Source organism: Pseudophryne corroboree, chromosome 1, assembly GCF_028390025.1.
Source record: "Pseudophryne corroboree isolate aPseCor3 chromosome 1, aPseCor3.hap2, whole genome shotgun sequence".
NCBI lineage: Eukaryota > Metazoa > Chordata > Amphibia > Anura > Myobatrachidae > Pseudophryne > Pseudophryne corroboree.
This window is the reverse complement of record NC_086444.1, coordinates 395,852,344-395,873,909: the sequence shown is the minus strand read 5'-3', so window position 1 is coordinate 395,873,909 and position 21,566 is coordinate 395,852,344. Positions and strand designations below refer to the sequence as shown.

At 43.6% G+C, this 21,566-nt stretch overlaps 1 long non-coding RNA gene across 1 annotated transcript in view; it reads right to left on the bottom strand.

Annotated features, from left to right (window-relative positions):
• Positions 1 to 13,740: 13,740 nt before the first annotated feature.
• LOC134887300 (uncharacterized) overlaps positions 13,741 to 21,566 on the bottom strand; it is an 87,879-nt gene continuing 80,053 nt past the window's right edge. Inside the window, exon 3 of the long non-coding RNA XR_010171019.1 lies at positions 13,741 to 14,104. This is a non-coding gene — a long non-coding RNA (uncharacterized LOC134887300). The remainder of the gene's footprint in view (positions 14,105 to 21,566) is intronic.

Sequence of the window (21,566 nt, the reverse complement as noted above, 5' to 3'; positions counted from 1 at the left end):
GTCACTAAAATTCTCTCCGTATTGCCTGGTAGTTACAAAAAAAAATTAATATTGTATTGTAGTCACTATAATGCTATTAGTATTATATGATAATCACTAAAATTATATTTAAATTGTATGAAAGTCACAGTATTTGCTCTCAGTATTGTATGGCGGTCACAAAATTGCTGTCAAAATTGTCTGGCATCACTAACATACTCACTGTAGTCATTACAATACTAAAATGTTCTCTGTATTGTCTGACAGCCACAAAAATGCTCTTAGAATTGTATGATTGTATGATTGTCTGGCATCACAAAAATGCTCTCAGTATTGTATGGAAGTCTGAAAAAATGTTCTGTATTGTATGGCAGTCACAAAAATTGCATGCCAATGATTAATACTGTATATTTTCCCAATAGCCACACAATATTTGCAGCAAAAAGTAACTTGCCCATATCAGTTTCCTATTAACACAGCTATGCGCGCTCCCGGATTTTGCTGCATCCAATTAAAAATACATGCTCATGATAATTTTTTTGTAAAAGGCTGCATTACACATTGACAATCTTACAAATGACCTGTGAATTGTATGCCACTCTCAAAATTGAGGAGTTGATGGAGGCAGAGGCGTCACTAGGGTTGGTGTCACCCGGTATGGTAACTTATGGTGTCACCCCCATGGACCTCCTTCCGTATCACACCACGTGTGTGTGTGTGTGTGTGTGTGTGTGTGTGTGTGTGTGTGTGTGTGTGTTTGTGTGTCTATATACAATATGGCACTCCAAGCACTTTAAAACAGTATGACTGCTAGTGCCCTTCTTAAAAAGAATTTAAACAAGGAGTGTCGGCCACACAAGTTTCATGTATATATATATATATATATATATAGATATTAGATATACATATATACATATATATCTCTTCTGGAAAGGGGGCATAGCCACTCAAAAGGGGGCATGTCCTCTAGTGTAGTTTACCACACTACATACCCCTTATACACATTATGCACCACAATAGTAGGACCCCTTATACTGGTGCCCCTTTCACATTATACCACAAAGTATGAGCCAAAATTCACATTATAGCACACGGAATGAGCCGAAATTAACATTATAGCACATGGTATGAGCAGAAATTCACATTATAGCACACAGAAGGAGCCGAAATTCACATTATAGCACACGGTATGAGACGAAATTCACATTATAGCACACGGTATGAGCCGAAATTCACATTATAGCATACGGTATGAGCCGAAATTCACATTATAGCATACGGTATGAGCCGAAATTCACATTATAGCACACGGTATGAACCGAAATTCACATTATAGCACACGGTATGAGCCGAAATTCACATTATAGCACACGGTATGAGCCGAAATTCACATTATAGCACACGGTATGAGCCGAAATTCACAGCACACGGAATGAGCCGAAACTCCCATTATAGCACACGGTAGCCGAAATTAACATTATAGCACACAGTATGAGCCAAAATTCACATTATAGCACACGGTATGAGCCGAAATTCACATTATAGAATACAGTATGAGCCAAAATTCACATTTTAGCACACAGAATGAGCCGGAATTCACATTAAACCACACAATATGAGCCGAAAATTCCCATTATGCCACACGGAATGAGACAAAATTCATGGAGAGTGACAGCAGGGACAGGGAAAGTGACAGAGGGACAGGGAAAGTGACAGCAGGGAAACAGGGACAGGGAGAGTGACAGCAAAGACATGGGGACAGGGAGAGTGACAGAGAGAGGGACAGCAAGGGCATACAGTAGGGATTAGGGAGAGAGAAGGGCAGCAGGGTAAGATTACCTATTTAGCAGCCGGAGCGGAGGATGATGTGGTCTGCGGTGCATGAGGATGCTGTGGTCGGCACGGGGCGGAGGAGGTTATGGGCAGAGAAGGACTGAGGGTGGCTGAGGAGGCTGAGGGTGGCGGCTGCGCAGCGGAGGAGGCAGAGGGCAGCAGCGGTGCAATGGAGGAGGCTGTGGTCGGCGGCCTTTGGTGGTGCGGCACTGGCTCCTATGACCCGGCGCTACTATTTCCAATCTGCCGCTGACCGGCAGCCAATGACTGGCTGCTGGTCTGCGGCAGATTGGATAGGAGTAATAGAAAATGTTTGGTTACACCAGAAAGTTGCCTTATTTGAGGCAAGAGCACACGGACTACTAATACCAGAGTGCCGAACCAGCTGCTCACGACACACATATATATCTCTCTATACATACACACATGTACATACACAATGCATACACATATACATATATATATCTGCACACACACACACACACACACACACACACACACACAGGAGGAGTCAAGTGTGGCTTGCCGATCAGCTTCAGCGTGTCAGGAGAAGCTCCGTCCGGGCCCTGTTGCAGCTGTTGCCTTTTGCTTGTTTTCTTTATACAAAACACAGCTGGTGATTACAGTAAGAATACACTACCCAGTGACTTTTCTGCAGTGACAGGTGAGCTGCCCTGGTGTGTAAGTTTTCATAGCAGTTGCTGCACAAAGTGTAAATTATTATTTATGGAAAATAGAGGTACAGTACACGTAAGTAGTGTTTACAGTATATTTACCACCAAAGAGTACATACAATTACTTTAGAAAAACAATATTTAAAGTAAAAAATACAACTTAGTTATTATACACAATAAAAATTTTAAAAATGTGTTTTAATCTATTATGAAAACCTACATTAATTATGTATGGAACATAAACAAATAACAATCTCTGCATTCGTGAGGTCATTCTGAGCAGGACGCAGCCAAGATCGCAGATGGAAGGAATGATTTTGACACTACTGCGAATGTGTCATTGTCTGAGATTTCACTCTGCACATGCATAAAATGAGCACTCCAAGTTGTATGGATGGATCTACAACTGTGGGCGAACGGGAGTGGAAACCGGTTAGCGGGAAGTGGCTGTAACTGGAAGGGCAGTACACTACAACTCATTTTCATAGGAATGCCATTTTACGAGACTGCTTGTAAGCTGACCCACTTTTAACATTCCAATTAATTTCAATCAAACAAAATAATCCATAAATGATCTTCTAAATGCATGAGTTTTATATCAGGCATTGATCTACAATGAATGGTAAATATTAAGATACTGAATGATACATGATGGCGATGGGGCACAGACTGGTGAATGGTAGTGCAGGCTAATAAGCTGTGATCTGGCTGTGATCAGTGGTACAAGCATATTCATGATTGTGATGGTGGGTTATGGACTTTTACACTTTAATTATTGTGCAGCATACATATGCTTGACAGCTGGGCAGTAGGCAAATGGTCCCTGGTCGCTGTAATTGTGTCTATAAAACAATCAGGACAGCCGGGCAGCATTCTATGCAAGGTTTCCAGCTGTCAGTATCAACCCTGAAGCTTGTGTCTTCTGCAGCTGCTCTCCACAGTTAGCTACTGCGTCAGTCTGGCAGTGCTGGATTTACTCTGATGCATTGCCCATTTTAGGTTGAGTGGAGATACAGTATGTATCAGGAGTCAGACCACAGAGCACTAGTGAATCAGAGCAATCCAATACCAGCCAATGACCTTGGGCAAGCCGTTTGCTTAGGGTGGGACTAACCATTTATTAATACTGTTTATTAATCATTACAGTTGATTAATTATTGTCACTAAAATTTGCATTCCGGTTACTAGAATGCATCCTGTTTTTTATATTGGTTACTCGGTCGTAGAGTGCTTTGGAAATTTTGTAGGGGACATTGCTTTATCAAATGGGTCTGGAAAGTATGTTATTTGCTCATAGCTGTTTGATACAATTCTTCAAATACTGGGCAGATGTATTAACCTGTAGAAAGCATAAGGAAGTGATAAACCAGTGATATGTGCAAGGTAATAAAGGTACCAGCCAATCAGCTCCAAACTGTTAATTTACATATTGGATCTGATTGGCTGGTGCCTTTATCACCTTGCACATATCACTGGTTTATCACTTCCTTATGCCTTCTACAGTTTAATACATCAGCCCTATTCTATGTCATTGCTTGTTTAAAACACACTGACATTAGACAAACCCTGCTTATAGGGTAATGTTCTTGTACAAAATCCTAATCCACCTGTGTTTGCCCCCAGACTGAAAGTTGCCAGCCAGTTTCTGATTATGAGGCACATGCTGGTATAGTGAGGTGATGGAGGGCATGGGTGGTTGATTAATGTTGTTAAAGACACAGAAAGTTAATACATTATGTAATTAGTGAACAGGTTGGTAGAATATAATTTGGGCACAGGCTGGGATAACAGTTTTTGCTTAATGTGGTCATTGGTCATTTTTGGTGTAATGTTATTGGCACAGATATATTTTGCACATACTTATTAGCTCTGGCAAGTTCCTCTCTGGGAATTCTCTGAAGAGGATTGGCCAGGTAGTTGTGATGGGCCGGGGATACCACGAATCACATCATTGCAGCCCTGCAATGATGCAATTCAATAAGTGCTGGCTTTCTGGCAGCAGTCACAACCCATGTGACCACACTAGTTAATAGGGTAAGTAGGTGACACCTGGTCATTAATAGAGATGAGCGCCGGAAATTTTTCGGGTTTTGTGTTTTGGTTTTGGGTTCGGTTCCGCGGCCGTGTTTTGGGTTCGACCGCGTTTTGGCAAAACCTCACCGAATTTTTTTTGTCGGATTCGGGTGTGTTTTGGATTCGGGTGTTTTTTTCAAAAAACCCTAAAAAACAGCTTAAATCATAGAATTTGGGGGTAATTTTGATCCCAAAGTATTATTAACCTCAAAAAACATAATTTACACTCATTTTCAGCCTATTCTGAACACATCACACCTCACAATATTATTTTTAGTCCTAAAATTTGCACCGAGGTCGCTGTGTGAGTAAGATAAGCGACCCTAGTGGCCGACACAAACACCGGGCCCATCTAGGAGTGGCACTGCAGTGTCACGCAGGATGTCCCTTCCAAAAAACCCTCCCCAAACAGCACATGACGCAAAGAAAAAAAGAGGCGCAATGAGGTAGCTGTGTGAGTAAGATTAGCGACCCTAGTGGCCGACACAAACACCGGGCCCATCTAGGAGTGGCACTGCAGTGTCACGCAGGATGTCCCTTCCAAAAAACCCTCCCCAAACAGCACATGACGCAAAGAAAAAAAGAGGCGCAATGAGGTAGCTGACTGTGTGAGAAAGATAAGCGACCCTAGTGGCCGACACAAACACCGGGCCCATCTAGGAGTGGCACTGCAGTGTCACGCAGGATGTCCCTTCCAAAAAACCCTCCCCAAACAGCACATGACGCAAAGAAAAAAAGAGGCGCAATGAGGTAGCTGACTGTGTGAGAAAGATAAGCGACCCTAGTGGCCGACACAAACACCGGGCCCATCTAGGAGTGGCACTGCAGTGTCACGCAGGATGTCCCTTCCAAAAAACCCTCCCCAAACAGCACATGACGCAAAGAAAAAAAGAGGCGCAATGAGGTAGCTGTGTGAGTAAGATTAGCGACCCTAGTGGCCGACACAAACACCGGGCCCATCTAGGAGTGGCACTGCAGTGTCACGCAGGATGTCCCTTCCAAAAAACCCTCCCCAAACAGCACATGACGCAAAGAAAAAAAGAGGCGCAATGAGGTAGCTGACTGTGTGAGAAAGATAAGCGACCCTAGTGGCCGACACAAACACCGGGCCCATCTAGGAGTGGCACTGCAGTGTCACGCAGGATGTCCCTTCCAAAAAACCCTCCCCAAACAGCACATGACGCAAAGAAAAAAAGAGGCGCAATGAGGTAGCTGTGTGAGAAAGATAAGCGACCCTAGTGGCCGACACAAACACCGGGCCCATCTAGGAGTGGCACTGCAGTGTCACGCAGGATGTCCCTTCCAAAAAACCCTCCCCAAACAGCACATGACGCAAAGAAAAATAAAAGAAAAAAGAGGTGCAAGATGGAATTGTCCTTGGGCCCTTCCCACCCACCCTTATGTTGTATAAACAAAACAGGACATGCACACTTTAACCAACCCATCATTTCAGTGACAGGGTCTGCCACACGACTGTGACTGAAATGACGGGTTGGTTTGGACCCCCACCAAAAAAGAAGCAATTAATCTCTCCTTGCACAAACTGGCTCTACAGAGGCAAGATGTCCACCTCATCATCATCCTCCGATATATCACCGTGTACATCCCCCTCCTCACAGATTATCAATTCGTCCCCACTGGAATCCACCATGTCAGCTCCCTGTGTACTTTGTGGAGGCAATTGCTGCTGGTCAATGTCTCCGCGGAGGAATTGATTATAATTCATTTTAATGAACATCATCTTCTCCACATTTTCTGGATGTAACCTCGTACGCCGATTGCTGACAAGGTGAGCGGCGGCACTAAACACTCTTTCGGAGTACACACTTGTGGGAGGGCAACTTAGGTAGAATAAAGCCAGTTTGTGCAAGGGCCTCCAAATTGCCTCTTTTTCCTGCCAGTATAAGTACGGACTGTGTGACGTGCCTACTTGGATGCGGTCACTCATATAATCCTCCACCATTCTATCAATGGTGATAGAATCATATGCAGTGACAGTAGACGACATGTCCGTAATGGTTGTCAGGTCCTTCAGTCCGGACCAGATGTCAGCATCAGCAGTCGCTCCAGACTGCCCTGCATCACCGCCAGCGGGTGGGCTCGGAATTCTGAGCCTTTTCCTCGCAGCCCCAGTTGCGGGAGAATGTGAAGGAGGAGATGTTGACAGGTCGCGTTCCGCTTGACTTGACAATTTTCTCACCAGCAGGTCTTTGAAACCCAGCAGACTTGTGTGCGCCGGAAAGAGAGATCCAAGGTAGGTTTTAAATCTAGGATCGAGCACGGTGGCCAAAATGTAGTGCTCTGATTTCAACAGATTGACCACCCGTGAATCCTTGTTAAGCGAATTAAGGGCTCCATCCACAAGTCCCACATGCCTAGCGGAATCGCTCTGTCTTAGCTCCTCCTTCAATGTCTCCAGCTTCTTCTGCAAAAGCCTGATGAGGGGAATGACCTGACTCAGGCTGGCAGTGTCTGAACTGACTTCACGTGTGGCAAGTTCAAAAGGTTGCAGAACCTTGCACAACGTTGAAATCATTCTCCACTGCGCTTGAGACAGGTGCATTCCACCTCCTATATCGTGGTCAGTTGTATAGGCTTGAATGGCCTTTTGCTGCTCCTCCAACCTCTGAAGCATATAGAGGGTTGAATTCCACCTCGTTACCACCTCCTGCTTCAGATGATGGCAGGGCAGGTTCAGGCGTTTTTGGTGGTGCTCCAGTCTTCTGTACGTGCTGCCTGTACGCCGAAAGTGTCCCGCAATTTTTCTGGCCACCGACAGCATCTCTTGCACGCCCCTGTCGTTTTTTAAAAAATTCTGCACCACCAAATTCAAGGTATGTGCAAAACATGGGACGTGCTGGAATTTGCCCAGATGTAATGCACGCACAATATTGCTGGCGTTGTCCGATGCCACAAATCCACAGGAGAGTCCAATTGGGGTAAGCCATTCCGCGATGATCTTCCTCAGTTGCCGTAAGAGGTTTTCAGCTGTGTGCGTATTCTGGAAACCGGTGATACAAAGCGTAGCCTGCCTAGGAACGAGTTGGCGTTTGCGAGATGCTGCTACTGGTGCCGCCGCTGCTGTTCTTGCGGCGGGAGTCCATACATCTACCCAGTGGGCTGTCACAGTCATATAGTCCTGACCCTGCCCTGCTCCACTTGTCCACATGTCCGTGGTTAAGTGGACATTGGGTACAGCTGCATTTTTTAGGACACTGGTGACTCTTTTTCTGAGGTCTGTGTACATTTTCGGTATCGCAACCCTAGAGAAATGGAACCTAGATGGTATTTGGTACCGGGGACACAGTACCTCCAACAAGTCTTTAGTTGGCTCTGCAGTAATGATGGATACCGGAACCACGTTTCTCACCACCCAGGATGTCAAGGCCTCAGTTATCCGCTTTGCAGTAGGATGACTGCTGTGATATTTAATCTTCCTCGCAAATGACTGTTGGACAGTCAATTGCTTGGTGGAAGTAGTAAAAGTGGTCTTACGACTTCCTCTCTGGGATGACCATCGACTCCCAGCAGCAACAACAGCAGCGCCAGCAGCAGTAGGCGTTACACGCAAGGATGCATCGGAGGAATCCCAGGCAGGAGAGGAATCGTCAGAATTGCCAGTGACATGGCCTGCAGGACTATTGGCATTCCTGGGGAAGGAGGAAATTGACACTGAGGGAGTTGGTGGGGTGGTTTGCGTGAGCTTGGTTACAAGAGGAAGGGATTTACTGGTCAGTGGAGTGCTTCCGCTGTCACCCAAAGTTTTTGAACTTGTCACTGACTTATTATGAATGCGCTGCAGGTGACGTATAAGGGAGGATGTTCCGAGGTGGTTAACGTCCTTACCCCTACTTATTACAGCTTGACAAAGGGAACACACGGCTTGACACCTGTTGTCCGCATTTCTGGTGAAATACCTCCACACCGAAGAGCTGATTTTTTTGGTATTTTCACCTGGCATGTCAACGGCCATATTCGTCCCACGGACAACAGGTGTCTCCCCGGGTGCCTGACTTAAACAAACCACCTCACCATCAGAATCCTCCTTGTCAATTTCCTCCCCAGCGCCAGCAACACCCATATCCTCCTCATCCTGGTGGACTTCAACACTGACATCTTCAATCTCACTATCAGGAACTGGACTGCGGGTGCTCCTTCCAGCACTTGCAGGGGGCGTGCAAATGGTGGAAGGCGCATGCTCTTCACATCCAGTGTTGGGAAGGTCAGGCATCGCAACCGACACAATTGGACTCTCCTTGTGGATTTGGGATTTCGAAGAACGCACAGTTCTTTGCTGTGCTTTTGCCAGCTTGAGTCGTTTCATTTTTCTAGCGAGAGGCTGAGTGCTTCCATCCTCATGTGAAGCTGAACCACTAGCCATGAACATAGGCCAGGGCCTCAGCCGTTCCTTGCCACTCCGTGTGGTAAATGGCATATTGGCAAGTTTACGCTTCTCCTCCGACAATTTTAGTTTAGGTTTTGGAGTCCTTTTTTTTCTGATATTTGGTGTTTTGGATTTGACATGCTCTGTACTATGACATTGGGCATCGGCCTTGGCAGACGACGTTGCTGGCATTTCATCGTCTCGGCCATGACTAGTGGCAGCAGCTTCAGCACGAGGTGGAAGTGGATCTTGATCTTTCCCTAATTTTGGAACCTCAACTTTTTTGTTCTCCATATTTTATAGGCAGAACTAAAAGGCACCTCAGGTAAACAATGGAGATGGATGGATTGGATACTAGTATACAATTATGGACGGACTGCCACGGTTAGGTGGTATAAAAAAACCACGGTTAGGTGGTATATATTATAATAATAATACAATTATGGATGGACGGACTGCCTGCCGACTGCCGACACAGAGGTAGCCACAGCCGTGAACTACCGCACTGTACACTGGTTGATAAAGAGATAGTAGTATACTCGTAACAACTAGTATGACACTATGACGACGGTATAAAGAAAGAAAAAAAAATACCACGGTTAGGTGGTATATATTATAATAATAATACAATTATGGATGGACGGACTGCCTGCCGACTGCCGACACAGAGGTAGCCACAGCCGTGAACTACCGCACTGTACACTGGTTGATAAAGAGATAGTAGTATACTCGTAACAACTAGTATGACACTATGACGACGGTATAAAGAAAGAAAAAAAAATACCACGGTTAGGTGGTATATATTATAATAATAATACAATTATGGATGGACGGACTGCCTGCCGACTGCCGACACAGAGGTAGCCACAGCCGTGAACTACCGCACTGTACACTGGTTGATAAAGAGATAGTAGTATACTCGTAACAACTAGTATGACACTATGACGACGGTATAAAGAATGAAAAAAAAAACACGGTTAGGTGGTATATATTATAATAATAATACAATTATGGATGGACGGACTGCCTGCCGACTGCCGACACAGAGGTAGCCACAGCCGTGAACTACCGCACTGTACACTGGTTGATAAAGAGATAGTAGTATACTCGTAACAACTAGTATGACACTATGACGACGGTATAAAGAATGAAAAAAAAACCACGGTTAGGTGGTATATATTATAATAATAATACAATTATGGATGGACGGACTGCCTGCCGACTGCCGACACAGAGGTAGCCACAGCCGTGAACTACCGCACTGTACACTGGTTGATAAAGAGATAGTAGTATACTCGTAACAACTAGTATGACACTATGACGACGGTATAAAGAAAGAAAAAAAAATACCACAGTTAGGTGGTATATATTATAATAATAATACAATTATGGATGGACGGACTGCCTGCCGACTGCCGACACAGAGGTAGCCACAGCCGTGAACTACCGCACTGTACACTGGTTGATAAAGAGATAGTAGTATACTCGTAACAACTAGTATGACACTATGACGACGGTATAAAGAATGAAAAAAAAACCACGGTTAGGTGGTATATATTATAATAATAATACAATTATGGATGGACGGACTGCCTGCCGACTGCCGACACAGAGGTAGCCACAGCCGTGAACTACCGCACTGTACACTGGTTGATAAAGAGATAGTAGTATACTCGTAACAACTAGTATGACACTATGACGACGGTATAAAGAATGAAAAAAAAACCACGGTTAGGTGGTATATATTATAATAATAATACAATTATGGATGGACGGACTGCCTGCCGACTGCCGACACAGAGGTAGCCACAGCCGTGAACTACCGCACTGTACACTGGTTGATAAAGAGATAGTAGTATACTCGTAACAACTAGTATGACACTATGACGGTATAAAGAATGAAAAAAAAACCACGGTTAGGTGGTATATATTATAATAATAATACAATTATGGATGGACGGACTGCCTGCCGACTGCCGACACAGAGGTAGCCACAGCCGTGAACTACCGCACTGTACACTGGTTGATAAAGAGATAGTAGTATACTCGTAACAACTAGTATGACACTATGACGACGGTATAAAGAAAGAAAAAAAAATACCACAGTTAGGTGGTATATATTATAATAATAATACAATTATGGATGGACGGACTGCCTGCCGACTGCCGACACAGAGGTAGCCACAGCCGTGAACTACCGCACTGTACACTGGTTGATAAAGAGATAGTAGTATACTCGTAACAACTAGTATGACACTATGACGACGGTATAAAGAATGAAAAAAAAACCACGGTTAGGTGGTATATATTATAATAATAATACAATTATGGATGGACGGACTGCCTGCCGACTGCCGACACAGAGGTAGCCACAGCCGTGAACTACCGCACTGTACACTGGTTGATAAAGAGATAGTAGTATACTCGTAACAACTAGTATGACACTATGACGACGGTATAAAGAATGAAAAAAAAACCACGGTTAGGTGGTATATATTATAATAATAATACAATTATGGATGGACGGACTGCCTGCCGACTGCCGACACAGAGGTAGCCACAGCCGTGAACTACCGCACTGTACACTGGTTGATAAAGAGATAGTAGTATACTCGTAACAACTAGTATGACACTATGACGGTATAAAGAATGAAAAAAAAACCACGGTTAGGTGGTATATATTATAATAATAATACAATTATGGATGGACGGACTGCCTGCCGACTGCCGACACAGAGGTAGCCACAGCCGTGAACTACCGCACTGTACACTGGTTGATAAAGAGATAGTAGTATACTCGTAACAACTAGTATGACACTATGACGGTATAAAGAATGAAAAAAAAACCACGGTTAGGTGGTATATATTATAATAATAATACAATTATGGATGGACGGACTGCCTGCCGACTGCCGACACAGAGGTAGCCACAGCCGTGAACTACCGCACTGTACACTGGTTGATAAAGAGATAGTAGTATACTCGTAACAACTAGTATGACACTATGACGACGGTATAAAGAAAGAAAAAAAAATACCACGGTTAGGTGGTATATATTGTAATACAATTATGGATGGACGGACTGCCTGCCGAGTTCCGACTGCCGACACAGAGGTAGCCACAGCCGTGAACTACCGCACTGTACTGTGTCTGCTGCTAATATAGACTGGTTGATAAAGAGATAGTATACAATACATACAACAATATACTACTATACTGGTGGTCAGGCACTGGTCACCACTAGTCACACTGGCAGTGGCACTCCTGCAGCAAAAGTGTGCACTGTTTAATTTTAAATTAATATAATATTATGTACTCCTGGGGGCTCCTGCTATAACAACCTGCAGTGCTCCCCAGTCTCCCCCACAATTATTATAAGCTTTGCCTTTTATACATTGATGTGCAGCACACTGGGCTGAGCTGAGTGCACACAGACTGAGTCACACTGTGTGACTGGCTGCTGCTGTGTATCGTTTTTTTTCAGGCAGAGAACGGATATAGCAGAGAACGGATATATTATATTAAAATAAATAAAAGTTAACTAACAACAACTGCACTGGTCACTGTGGTAAACTCTGTCTGACTCTGCACAATCTCTCTCTCTCTTCTAATCTAATTTCTAATGGAGAGGACGCCAGCCACGTCCTCTCCCTATCAATCTCAATGCACGTGTGAAAATGGCGGCGACGCGCGGCTCCTTATATAGAATCCGAGTCTCGCGAGAATCCGACAGCGTCATGATGACGTTCGGGCGCGCTCGGGTTAACCGAGCAAGGCGGGAGGATCCGAGTCTGCTCGGACCCGTGAAAAAAACATGAAGTTCGTGCGGGTTCGGTTTCAGAGAAACCGAACCCGCTCATCTCTAGTCATTAACTCATTTTGTGTTAGGGAGCTCTGTAGAGCAATCCACGTCATTATATTGTTTTTTGTTTGTTTTTTCATTATAATGTAAATAGGTGCCTCATTATAGATATTTAGATTTAGGAGATACATTATGAATATAAAAATATAAGGGTCACATTACTAATATTAAATTATAGGGAGCCCATCATAAATGTTAAAATATAACGGGTGTATTATAAAACTTAATTCAAACATAGAAACATAGAATTTGACAGCAGATAAGAACCACTTGGCCAATCTAGTCTGCCCCTTTTTTAACCTTATTTTTACCTCAAACCCTATTTGATCCATAGGATATGCTTATGCCTATCCCAAGCATGTTTAAATTGCTCTACTGTATTAGTCTCTACTATTTTTGATGGAAGGCTTCAACTTTTCCACTACCCTTTCTGTGAAGCGATTTTTTCTCAGATTTCCTCTGAACCTACCTCCCTCCAGTTTCAGTGCATGTCCTTGTATCCTGATACTTCTTTCCTTTAAAGAATGTTTCCCTCCTCTAACTTTACATATTAAGATCTTTTAGTCGTTCTGGGTACGTTTTGTGATGTAGGCTATGCACTATATTACTTATCCTTCTTTGTACAGTCTCTAATGTATTAATATTTGTCCTTCTTTGTACAGTTTCTAATGTATTAATATAATTTTGAAGATATGGCCTCCAGAACTGAACACAGTATTCTAGATGAGGCCTGTACAGTGGTATTATTACTTCTTTCTTCCTGCTACTGTTTCCTTTCTCTATGCAACCAAGCATCTGACTTGCCTTCCTCATTGCTTTGTGTTTTAGGTGGGTCTAAGCTTGAGGAGACTCACGCGTAAATCAGGACTGCACAGGTATCAAATCAAATAAAAGCATTTATTGAAAATAGATGATAATATATGAGAGATGCTTTGTTATATTTGACATTCAATAAGATGATCACACAGGTAAATATGTATGTTCAATGCAGCAATCACATCAGCATACACATTCCAGGAGCCCCATCTTCTATAGGTTAGAAGTTGGACAGGTCATTCATCCTGACACCTGCTGTCAGTGTTTCCTCCAGGAGTAAGTCTCTCAAACACTTCCTGCCTACCACTTATATAGCAAAGCTAAATAAAGCATGGATATAATTGCCTTACATGGGTATAAACATAAATGAAACCTATGATTAGCCTTTTTATATAATGCATAGCATAATCAGGTGCAGTAGCAGATAAACGATCACCCAGGTTGTGATGACGTGTCTCAAACTTTCTGGTACATTCCAGTACACTGCAAAACAGAGATAAGAGCAGTAAACAACAAAACGGATGACAGCCTCCATCTTGTAACATAATTTTGTTCCTCCTATTAAACTGTTACATTACTTACCTGCCTTTAAGTCAAGTGAAATTGTGACACTCAGATCCCTTTCCTCATCAGTAGTTTTCATGAAAGTGCCATCAATACTATATTTAGCCTCTGGATCTTTAAAAACCCAAGTGCATGATTTTGCATTTTTTGGCATTAGACTGTAGTTGCCACGCTCTTGACCATTTCTCTAGTCTAACTAGATCATCAGTCATTTGCTTTATCTCTCCCAGTGTGTCTACAATGTTGCATACTTTTGTGTCATCTGCAAAAAGGCACACTTTACCTTCAATACCATATGCAAATGTCACCAATAAAGATATTAAAAATCATAAAAAATTTAAAGTTCTACCCAAAACCCATTAATCATACTACTCTCCCGGAACGGGCAGGAGGCTCCCAAAAATCAGGTGGCACACCCGACCACCTGGAAAAATGGTAAAGTCTCCTGCAGCCTGATCACACACTCTGCAGTGCTCCCCCACCCACACACTCTCCCACACGCTCCCCTGCAGCCACCTTCAAATAGAGGAAAAGTGGGGGGGTGATGATGCAGTTTGCAGTGATTTGCATCATTGTAGCTCTGCCCCCTGCTTTGCAATGCTGATAATGTGAGGAATGCATAGCAGCAAGCAGGGTTGCAAAGACACATTCGCGTCTCCATGCCCCCTGACTGCCCTTTTATCAGATCAGCCAGACAGTCAGCAAACATGCCCATAACAGGAAATATCATTAATGAGGGGAATATTTGCACCTCAATCTGTAGAAAAAAATATATCTAAAACTACAGGTGAAGGTTGACATTTAAAAACTTGATGTTTACACATGCCGACTGGCAGGGACGGATCTAGACTTTTGTTTAGGGAGGGCGGTGTACTGTTTAATCTTGACTCCTCCCTCTACAGGCCCAACTCCTCCTGTCTGCAATCCTAACTCCTCCTCCTCCTCTCAATTCTGACTGAACTTTTTGAGTGCAACTGAGATAGAGCTTTGTGATTGTTCTATGTACATGTGACTGTGCAATGGTGTAATTGTATTTATTAGCCCTAGTACCCACACACCAGCAAGTGAGGGGCAAATGCTCTGTAACCCTTGCTCTCCTGGCTCCTCTGTGCTGCTGTGGTATAAGCTGCAGCACATCGTTCTGCCTCAGGCTCTCCCCGGAGAGCTCTCTTCTGCTCAAAAGTGGGCATGGCTATGACTGTGTTAGGGATGGCGGTCGCCCCCTTCGCCCCCCCCCCCCCTAGATCTGGCCCTGCCGACTGGAAATCATTAGAGATGAGCGGTTTGGATTTTAGTAAATCCAAACGCACCCAAACTTCCAGGATCTGAGTAAATCCAAGACCTGTCTTGTGGTTTTCCACCAGGCTTGGATTCCAAACTGAGGCAAAACGTCATCCTCCCGGTGTTGGATTCTCATGGGTTTTGGATTCTATATAAGGACCTGGCGGCAGTGAGACCATTTAACTCCAGTACACTCTGTGTGCTGCACTCTGCTCTGCTGTGTCCACCCACAAGTGGCTGTGGCTGTGCGTGTCCATCTAAGTGGATGTGCCAGTCCCAGTCTAATTCCATCACAAGGCGGTGCTGCATTAACTCCGCAGGCTCCACCTGCTGCATTGAAATAAGCAATGTGACCCTGTATTGTTAGTCAATTGCAAATAAGTTTCAAATAAAATTAAAAAATAAAAAAGTAAAAAAGTTATAAAAAAGGTAAGAAAATCTGTATAAGTTGTTTGTACTGTTCTGTGCACTGCACTGCACCCCAGTATGCTGTAACCCAGTGTGCTTTGTTCACTTCGCATACATATAAAAGTGGTCTTACTCCACGCAGTGTAAGGCAAGCTGCCTGTTATAAAAAAGGAAAACATATATTGTTGTATAATTTGTACTGTTCTGGCACACTGTATGTGATCTAATATGGTTACCATCCAAAAAATGGTGGAGGGCTATTTTAATGACAGCATACAAACAGGCATGTCATAGAGTCCCTTTGACTACTAGAAGGAAAAAAAAATCAATTTGGAAGCCCTTGTACAAACTAGCTTTGTATTACTTAAGCTGTCCACCCCCAAGTATGCACTCAGGAAAAGTTTTCAGCACAGCCGGGAACCTTATCAGCAATCAAGGAGGCTACTTCCTCAAAATGTGGAAAATATGATGTTCCTCAAGATGAACTACAAATTTCATGAGGAAGACCTTAAATAGCAATGACATTAAAGTATAGAGACTTCTGTAACGGAGAATTTCAGTGTGGATGAATTGATATTTTGAGAGGATGATGTACACACTGATGAAGGTACGGATGAAAATGGTAGTGATGATGACCTCCTGCCACTGCAGAGCTGTTAGCTTACCTGCCTTAAGCCCATTGGTAGTTTTTTTTTTGGGGGGATCAAACAAAGCAAGCACTTCAGCAACAAAAGTGGCAGTCCCTGTAGCTGAAGTGCTTGGTTTGTTAAACTGTGCATGTTCTTTTTAATATCCAACACAAGCGTGCATGGCTGGGTCCAAGGACAATTCCATCTTGCACCATTTTTTTTCTGCCACTGGGGGTAAGTCAACCCTGATCGCTCGCTAGTGTTTTTTTGCAGTCCAGTGTTCTCATAGTCGCCACCCACTGGGGAGTGTATTTTAGCTGTGCAAGTGTGCAATTGCATGTGCAGCCGAGCGGTATAAAAAGATCTTGTGCAGTTTCTGAGTAGCCCAGGACTTACTCAGCCGCTGCGATCACTTCAGCCTGTCTGGGACCGAAATTGATGTCAGACACCCACCCTGCAAACGCTTGGACATGCCTGCGTTTTTCCAACCACTCCCTAAAAATGATCAGTTGCCACCCACAAAGCCTTCTTCCTGTCAATCTCATTGCGACTGGCTGTGCGAATGGATTCTTCGTAAAACCCATAGCACAGCAATGATCCGCTTTGTACCCGTGCGACGCACCTGCGCATTGCGGTGTATACGCATGTGCAGTTCTGACATGATCGCAGCACTGCAAAAAATGCTAGCGAGCGATCAGGTCTGAATTACCCACTGTGTGGCAATGTTTCATAGATGTGCGTGCTATAAATTGCCATGTGTTTGTACACTGTTCTGTCACTTAGTAACCAGCTAGCTTGCTGCAGCCTTTGGCCTAAACTGGATGAAAACAAAATTGTGAGCTGTAAAGGGGTCAAAATTCACTGAAAAAGACTGGAAATTAATGTTATTGAGGTTAATAATACTGTAGGAAAAGGCCCAAATTCTTAATTTCAAAAACCAAAACAAGTCACAGCGTTTAGGCAAAGCCAAAACCAAAACCGAAAAACAAATTAGAACCAAACCCAGCAAAAATGTTCCGATACACATCTCTAGTAATAATGTAGTATGAGAGGAGTTGGGTGGATGCCGCTGGCCGTTCTGCCTGATTCCTTACTTTTTGTCCCCACCACCTGGCCAGTGCTGCCGGCCAGGTCCCAGCACCTGTACAATGTAGTTGACAGACGCCGGGACCGACGCATGTGCAGTAGCGAGGACTGCACTGTGCATGCTCAAAAGCCCAACCTCTATTGATTGCATCAGCTGCAGCCCATTGAATCCGGCTAGGGCTGTCTCAAAGGCAGAGAGTGGCTTCCTATAGGATGCCAGCTCTCTGCCAAATACAGCCCGGTCTGGCAGTCCTGGATGGAGGAAACACCTTCCAATGGAACTGCCTGGAGTGTCTGTGGGTGGCAGGTAGGCCTTCCAATAGGAAGTCACTGCCAGTCCCAGTGAAGCCAGTGCAGTCTCACGGACTGTATCTGGCTCACTGACATGTGTTGAGGTGGCGGGTTTTACACAGGAGGCTGCAGTCTTGCAGCCCATAGGTAAAATCTGCCACTAATGTTAAGTAATACGTTAGTGTAATCTGTATGATTTAAAAGCAGAACATTGCAATTGGCTTTTATGTTCTTGGATGCATGACATCTCCACCTGGTATCTCTTATATATTATTTTGTCTTCAGGCTTGAAAACAAAATTGAGATTCAATGCAGAGATTTCACAAAAGCAACTCTATTAAAGTGAAAAAGAAATTACAAAGACTTTTCTGTGGAGAAATTTGAAAGCAAAAATGAGTACATTATTCTTTCTGTATAGAGACAATGAAAAAAAGCTGGCAATGAAACTTGGACAGCTTCCCTATAGAGAGGAGCGGGACATTTTTGATTAAAGGTGCTGGCTAATCCAAATAGTTTAGTGCATTTTTACTGCTTGTGTCCATCAATGCACTAACTGATTGTAGTAATTGGTTTGGTCTTTTGTAATCTCTGCATGGAATGGGAGAGAGTAAATCCACTAAGTGGTGTTTATGTTCTCCTGTTGTGGTAGACTGAGCTATACAATGTCTGCAGTGTGTGAGTACGTGTTTCTCTATGCATACAGTATATTAATGTACAAGCTGCAGAAAAACAAAACATTTCACCTTTGTGCTGTGTGGACATAGACAAAAAAGGCATGATGACATCAGCATGACTACAACATCCGAGTACTGCACCCAGAGCTGCATTAAGACTTCAGGGTACCCAGGGCACTTAACACATTGGAGCCCCACTAATGTCAAACATTTAAAAGCACAGTATCATTATACATAATAGAGTTTTAAGAGAAAATGGCAATGACATTCAACTAAATTCCCCAAAATAATTATTTAACATATAACTTATTCCAATACAAAATACAAAGAACAATCTCAGTAACCAGCGTACAATAAACACAGTATTGGACAGACATAGTAGGTATCAGTACTAAACCTGTTTTGCATGTATGTGTGCGCTTGTCTGTGTTATGCAGGGCATTGAGCTGATATTTGTACCCCTCATCAGCTGACCCGGGCCCCCAACATATATATTCACCCCTGTACCCAGACTCTTATACCCCAATATCAATACCAACCCCTATTTCCCTATACTTACTGTATACCCCTGTATACAGTAAGTATCAATACCAACCCCTATTTCCCTATACTTACTGTATACTTACTGTATACCCCATACAGTAAGCTGCTATAGGATGTGCCGTCACTCGCAGCACACAACTGAGAGGACACGGGAGGCGGAAGCACATGTATCTGGGGACAGGACCCCTACAAGCAGGTCTAGAAGTATGCGCCTCTAACAGTCACAGTGGTGTGTACTGTGCACACTGGGTACGGGTGGGTGACACCGGTTTGGATGAATGACAGGAGGAAGAGTACTCTTACCTGCACTCACATATCCGTCACTACTCGCTGAGGTGATGCCATGCTACTGCTTTCTGCTCACCTGCTGGATACTTCACATAACCTCCTGGGCCTACAGGCAGAACAGCAGTGTGCTCATCCACAAGGGCTGCAAAGGGGGACAATATACCCCTCAGCAGCTGAACAGGGCCACTGTTGACTCCTACAATATGCCGATGCCTGCGTAATTAGTACCCCACTCCCCTTACCCCCCAACTAAGCACTCCTGGTGTTATGTTGTCTTTATAAAAGTTTAGGGGTTGAGATACAGTATGCTGGAAAACCACAATCTAGGAATAGTATAGAAAAAAACTTTACTACAGTACCAATAGTCATATCAATCTGGTATTAGCCTAGTAAAGTTGTTACTAAGCAATATTATTATTATTATTATTATTATTATTATTATTATTATTTATTACCAGTTATTTATTTAGTGCACACATATTCCGTAGCACTTTACAGAGAATATTTGCCCATTCACATCTTTCCCTGCCCCAGTTGAGTTTACAATCTAAGGGGTACATTTACTAAGCAGTGATAAGAGCGGAGAAGTGAGCCAGTGGAGAATTTGCCCATGGCAACCAATCAGCACTGAAGTAACATCTATAATTTGCATACTATAAAATTATACAGAGCTGCTGATTGGTTGATGGGGAAATTTCTCCACTGGCTCACTTCTCCGTTCTTATTACTGCTTAGTAAATGTACCCCTATATTCCCTACCACATGTACATGCACACATATTCACACTGGGGTTATTTTTTTGTTTAGAGCCAAATAACCTACCAGTATATTTTTGGATTGTGGGAGGAGGAAACCCACGCAAGTATGGAGAGAATATACAAACTACACACAGTTAGGGCCAGAGGCAGAACTCTGGGAGGCAACGGAGTCATCTGCCGCCGGGCTCCTGCTCTGAAGGGGGGCACCTCTCCTCCCATTCTGTGACACCATTGAATTAAGTTAATTGATAGTTGCCGCTATCTCTTCAGTGGCCGACTTCCTCACTGGTCCCTGCACCTTACAAATCACACCCTCTTTATTATACTGAATATACACATTTTACAAGTATCACACCCAGGATTAGAAACCACAACCTATTACACTGGAAGCAGACACCTTCCTGATGAAGCTGTTTGCTCCTGTATAGGAAATATGAGAATTCTAACTATATGAAGTTACTTCTCTGACAGTTACACCTAACTTAATATAGTTAGAATTCTCATGCTTCCTGTACAGGAGCAAATATCTCCATCAGTAAAGTGTCTGCCATCACTGGAATTTGATAAGCTTGCCTGAAGAGGTGAGTTTTCAGGGAATGCTTGAAGGTTTGGAGACCAGAAGAGAGTTTTATTGTGCATGGTAGGGCATTCCACAGAGTGGGTGCAGCCTGAAGAAAGTCCTGCAATCGTGAGTGGGAGCGAGTAATGAGTGTGCATAAGAGACGCAGATCTTGTGAAGGTGAAGAGGTTGGGTTGGGATATATTTTGGGATAAGAGAAGAGATACATAGGTGTAGTTTGGTTAATGGTCTTGTGTGTGAGTAAAAGTGTGTTATATTGAATACTGTAGAATACAGGTAACCAATGGAAGGACTGACAGAGTGGATCTGCAGACAATGAACGTCTAGTGCTTCCTGTACTGATGTTCTTATGCCGTCATAAAGTGGATATTCACAATGAACACCACAATGTTGAAAGTTATGCTGTTGACATTGTTCAAATTTTGACAGGAAACATGTTGGCATCCTCAGAATGACAACATGGTCACATTGTTAACATCTGAAATGTCAACATGTCAAATCCCAATGTTCTCAGAATGTCAACATTGAGGTTATGCTACGGGACATTAAGTACTAGGGAGGTTAAGGAATAGGCTGCAGAGTGGGAGAGGTAAGGAGGGCTAGAGGTAGAGATTAGTATTAGGGATAGGGGAGAATACTCATTAGAACTGCTGTTCTGTCAGATGTCTGCACTGGGACTGTGGGGGCATGGTCAGCGCTCTGTGAGCTGCTGGCCATGCCCCCTTTCCCTCTCTCCCGTGGGATAGATGCTGTGCACATGCGCACAGCGGTTATTCACTGCTGCTCTTCAAAGTTGGGAGGTATGATATGAGGATATAGTCACACTGGGTAACATATCAAAAA